Source organism: Lathyrus oleraceus, chromosome 4 (assembly GCF_024323335.1).
Source record: "Lathyrus oleraceus cultivar Zhongwan6 chromosome 4, CAAS_Psat_ZW6_1.0, whole genome shotgun sequence".
In the NCBI taxonomy this organism is placed as follows: Eukaryota; Viridiplantae; Streptophyta; class Magnoliopsida; order Fabales; family Fabaceae; genus Lathyrus; species Lathyrus oleraceus.
This window is the reverse complement of record NC_066582.1, coordinates 73415402-73421777: the sequence shown is the minus strand read 5'-3', so window position 1 is coordinate 73421777 and position 6376 is coordinate 73415402.

The window sequence follows — 6376 nt, the reverse complement described above, 5'->3', positions numbered from 1 at the left end:
CCCTCTTCTTCCACCTGTGTTGTTTCCAGTGTGTGTGTGTGATGTTTTGAGCAGTGTTTTAGCAACCTTGTCCTATCTTTCTGAGCATGGATCCCGTCGAGTACGACGGATGCGTAGGGGTGCTAATACCTTCCCTTCGCATAACCGACTCCCGTACCCATCTCTTTGGTCGCGAGACCATGTCTTTTCCAGGTTTACTTCGAGCATTTCCTTTCCCTCTTTTGGGATAAATAACGCACGGTGGCGGCTCTGTTTGTTTTGTTTTAGCCCGCCGGTTGTTTTTCGCGGATGCGACAAGATCCTGGTAGTTTCTCTATACCCTGTCATATAGGAAAATTTGTCATAGACAAAGCCTTATGCGATTTAGGAGCAGGTATCAGTGTTATGCCTTTATCCATATGCAAGAAACTGGAAATGGGAGAATTAAGACCAACTAAAATGTTTGTGCAATTAGTAGATCGTTCCGTTAGATATCCTGTAGGAATTCTTGAAAATATTCCCGTGCGCATAGGTCAATTCTACATTCCAACCAATTTTATAATTATAGACATAAGAGAAGATGAAGTTACACCCATTATATTGGGAAGACCATTCTTAGCAACCGCCGGTGCGATCATAGACGTAAAACGAGGACGACTCACTTTCGAAGTAGGAGAAGAGAAAATTGAGTTCATTCTTTCCCAATTTTTGAAAGCACCTGCAATAGATGACACATGTTACTTTATGGATATCATCGATGAATGCATAAAAGAAACAGAGTTAGAAAATGACAAATTGTCTGACTATCGTGTAGAAGGCAGACTTAACCAATGTTTAGCAATGACATCGGATCCTACGCAATGCCTTAAGAAACCAAACCTCGACCTGAAAACACTTCCCAAAAACTAAGATATGAATTCCTAGACTTAGAACTTGAACGACCAGTGATAGTTAATGCAGACCTAGGAAAACTCGAAACCGAAAAACTCCTAAATATCTTAATAAAATATCCAACCGCACTAGGATACGACATCACCGATCTTAAAGGAATAAGTCCTTCTATTTGTATGCACCGCATCATGCTAGAAGAAGACTGTAAAACTTCTAGGGAACATCAGAGGAGACTAAACCTGATCCTGAGTGAGGTAGTGAAAAAGGAAGTAACAAAGTTATTAGAGGCAGGTATCATATATCCTATATCTGATAGCAAATGGGTTAGTCCTGTACACGTAGTACCAAAGAAAGGAGGTATAACAGTTATTGAAAATGAAAAAGGAGAAACTATAACCAAACGAATCGAATCGGGATGGAGAATGTGCATTGACTATAGGAAACTAAACAAAGCAACCCAAAAAGATCACTTCCCTTTACCATTCATCGACCAGATGTTAGAACGATTAGCAAAACATTCTCATTTCTGTTATCTAGACGGTTACTCAGGCTTCTTTCAAATACCAATTCATCCTGATGACCAAGAAAAGACAACGTTCACATGTCCTTTTGGTACTTTCGCTTACCGACGAATGTCGTTTGGCTTGTGCAATGCTCCTGCAACCTTCCAAAGGTGCATGATGGCAATATTCGCCGATTTTCTCGAAAACATCATGGAAGTATTTATGGATGATTTTTCCGTATGCGGACAAAGCTTTGAAGAATGTCTTCAAAACCTAGAAAGAGTTCTAGAACGATGTGTAAAAGTAAACCTAGTACTTAATTGGGAAAAATGTCACTTTATGGTACAAGAAGGAATTGTTTTAGGACACATCATATCAAATAGAGGAATTGAAGTAGACAAAGCCAAAATAGAAGTAATCGAAAACCTTCAACCTCCGAAAACTGTGAGAGAAGTACGAAGCTTCTTAGGACATGCCGGTTTTTACCGACGATTCATTAAAGATTTCTCTAAAATAACTAAACCTTTAACCGGACTATTAATGAAAGATGCCGAATTCATCTTCGACAATAAATGTTTAGAAGCATTTCAAACGCTTAAACAAGCATTGATCTCCGCGCCCATAATGCAGGCTCCAGATTGGAATGAACCATTCAAAATAATGTGTGACGCAAGTGACTACGCCGTAGGCGCTGTTTTAGGACAACGAAAGGATAAAAAGCTTCACGTCATATATTACGCAAGTAGAACCCTAGACGAAGCACAAATGAATTACGCCACGAACGAGAAAGAACTTTTAGCAGTGGTGTTTGCACTAGATAAATTTCGTTCTTACTTGGTCGGAGCTAAAATAATCGTTTACACTGACCACGCCGCCATTAAGTACCTCTTAACAAAAAAGGACGTTAAACCTAGACTTCTAAGGTGGATTTTGTTGCTACAAGAATTCGATTTGGAAATTAAAGATAAGAAAGGAACTGAAAGCGTAGTAGCAGATCACCTCTCTAGACTTGAAAACCTGGAACCGGAAAGAACATCGATCAACGATGATTTCTCGTACGATAAACTTATAGCTACTTTGGAAGAAAATAAAGCTGATAAACAGGTAGAGACCACCTTAGCTATATGTGTTACACCATGGTACGATGATCTCGTCAATTATTTAGCTGCCGGAATAGTTCCACCTAATTTATCTTACCAACAAAAGAAACGATTCTTCCATGACATAAAACATTATTACTGGGATGACCCTTTACTTTTCAAAAGAGGCCCCGATGGTATTCTCCGTCGGTGTATACCTGAAGAAGAGATAGAAAATATAATCCAACATTGTCACTCCGCTCCTTATGGTGGACATGCAAGTACATCCAAGACCTGCTCTAAAATCCTACAAGCCGGTCTTTATTGGCCAAACATATGGAAGGATGTGCATGCGGCTATCAAGAAATGTGATAGATGTCAACGCACAGGAAACATATCTAGACGTGACGAGATGCCACAAAAGGGCATTTTGGAAGTAGAGATTTTCGACGTGTGGGGAATAGATTTCATGGGACCTTTTCCACCTTCTTTCGGTAACAAGTACATACTCGTAGCGGTTGACTACGTATCAAAATGGATTGAAGCTATAGCTTCTCCAACAAACGACACACGAGTAGTAACTAGACTCTTTAAGAATATAATTTTCCCAAGATTTGGTGTCCCAAGAATAGTAGTCAGTGATGGTGGATCGCATTTCATATCTAAGGTACTCGAAAAACTACTGTTTAAGTATGGTGTAAGACATAGAGTAGCGACACCTTACCATCCTCAAACCAGTGGACAAGTGGAAGTGTCTAACAGAGAAATTAAACAAATATTAGAAAAAACAGTCGCCACCTCAAGGAAAGACTGGTCATCAAAATTACCTGAAGCTTTATGGGCATATCGAACTGCTTACAAAACTCCCATAGGAACAACCCCATTTAAGCTTATTTATGGAAAATCTTGCCACCTCCCGGTAGAATTAGAACATAGGGCCTACTGGGCTATTAAAAATCTAAATTTAAACTATAAGGCCGCTGGTGAAAAGCGAATCCTTGACATAAACGAATTAGAGGAACTTCGACAAGACGCCTACGAAAATGCCAGAATCTACAAAGAAAGAACGAAAAAATGGCATGATAAACATATATCAAGAAAAATCTTCAAACAAGGCGATAGAGTCCTTTTGTTCAACTCTAGACTTAAGTTATTCCCAAGAAAACTACGTTTTAGATGGTCAGGCCCTTTCCAAGTCACCAATGTCTTTCCCAGTGGAGCGGTGGAAATTAAAGGAAAATCCATTGAACCATTTATCGTAAACGGGCAGTGTCTAAAACATTATCATTATGCAGAGAACAATGAAGATTCGCAAGTCCTGCACTTAGACGTAATGCCTCCAGAATTTATAGATTATATTTGATGGTTTTTATGTCGAGCTTGCGACATTAAACAAAGCGCTTCGTGGGAGACAACCCACAAATATTTTTTATTTTTATTTCTTCTTTGATTATTCTTTTAAATTTTATTTAGTATTCATTCTTCATTTATTTTAATTTATAAAAAATTTCTTCTTTTCTTCTTTCGGCATTTGGCCAAATCCTGACTAAAACTCTTGTTTTTCTTTTCTCTAGCTAACACTAACCTGATGGGACAAATTGATCGTATGGGTATCAAATTCAGAGGGAAAGCTCAGAAACAAAAGTTTGAGGAACTAGCAGAGAGAGAGATGCTACCTAGCTTGTATGCTGATGATTGGGCAATGACTGCCCTTGGATTAAGAGAAAGTGTCATGTATTTGCTGAGTCAAATAGGGTGGGAAACCACTCCTATTCGAAGACAATTCGTCACTTACCGGAGACTAACGCTAGAATTCCTTAGCTCCCTGATCTATCTACCCAGTCATGGAAAAGGAATAAGCAGAGGTTTTATTCAGTTCAGAATGTTCAACATGGAGTATCAGTTTAACATTCAAGACTTTACTAACCTTTTAGGTTTCCCTACCTCTTTTGATACATTCACAGTGAGCCAAGAAGACCTTTTTGAATATAGAGAACTTGAACATTTTTGGGGAAGTTTGATTGGAAATGACGACCCCGAGGAACATGAGTTTCTTTCTGGAAACATACATAACCCGGCCTTTCGTTATTTCCATAAGATCCTGGCCCACACCCTTTTTGGGAAGAAGTCAAATATTACTACAGTATCACGTGATGAACTCTTCATCATATTTTGTGCTTCCCAAAACCGTCCAGTGAATGGTGCCACTTTTATGTTGGCGAACTTTGACCGCCTTATCCAAGATGAACGAGCACCGATTCAAATAGGCGGATTGATAACCATGATTGGTAATGCTATCGGATTACGTCAGCCCATGCTTGACCTAAGCCCTTTTTGTGGCATTGCGACTATGAGTATACCCTTCCTTTTCAACATTATGTTTATAGCAAACCTCGGGCCTGAAGAGTTCGAACTAATAGTTAACAACCAAGTTCTTTGCCTATTCACCTTGCCTAGTTCGAGGACTAGTGTTCATAACCGCAATAACTGGCTCTACAACCTGAATGGAACACCTTCCCCTGCTAGATCTACTGAATCCATCCAGGACTATGAGATTTGTGACGACCAGATTCCTTATGCTGAGTCTGACCCTCAGACACCATCTGGTTATTATGATATTGACCCTCCACCTCGACCTATCCCGACCGAAGAGTCGGCAATACCAGATCTTAGATATCATATGCCCGGAGCTAATTATAACACCACCATTCAAGCTTTGATGTCAGAACAAGACGCCCTCAGAGAAGAGTTAGCTAATATGGGACAAGAATTTCTGGGATACATGAGCAGTATGACAAATCAATTCCACGAGTTGCTAAACCGTGTTAGCTCCTTCGCTCCTCCGGCCAGAGATCCTGCAAGTGGCTAGAAGTTGTTTTTCTTAGTTACTTAGTTTTAGTTTAGGCTATTTATTAGTTTTGTTTCATATTATTTTTAATATTACTATTTGTTTTTCTTTCGCATGTTTGCTTTTGTCTTCCAATGTTACATTATGATTATTTTATGAAGCTATTGCATTATTGGTTTATGTTATTTTGATCTATGCAATAATTACAAGTAATGATATCCACTATATGCTAATAATTACTATGCCTGTTAAAGAAATACATATATTATGGTAGTAGAATAGCATGCAAGGCAATTCAAAAGCATTACAATAGCAAAATAAAATAAGCATAAGCAAAACAAAATAACAAAAATAAAATATAATAATAAAAACAAATTATGAAGCACCCACGCAAGCAGTGACCGTTGCAAGCTGACTGTGTGACGAGCGTCACACACGCCATCACGGTCGTCACACCAAGTGCCTGTGACGCCCGTAACACCCCTGTCACGAGCGTGACACCTTCAGACTAGGTGAACGTTAGTAACCGTTGGGGACACGACCGTTACACCACCCCACTTTTCACCTACCCATTCACTCATATTTACCCACATTTATTTATTTTTCACCCACTCCCTTTCCAACTTCCAAAACTTTTCCTATAAATACCAACCATACCTTCCTATCTACATCATTCCAACAAACCACTCTATCAAAATCCTTTTTCATCCCTTCTCCTCCTTTCAACCCACTTATCAGTATGACGGGAAACCAACAATTCGGAAATATCATCTTCCGATCCGAAGATGATAATTATCAAAGGGAGCAGTTCGAGCGTTTCCAACAGCGAGGTGTCGCATCTACCAGGTATCCTGATTTAAATTGTTTACAAAAATTAGGATTACTTCAAGGTATACAATGGATGCTCCGCCTTGCTGATTTAACCTTTCTATGCACACACAATCAACCTACCTACCCATCTCTCACCTTAGAATTTTTAAGTTCTTATTCATATAACACCCCTACCGGTGAAGACGAGTACTTAACCGGTACCGCAACCTTCCGCATGTTCAACACCGAATACTCACTATCCCAGG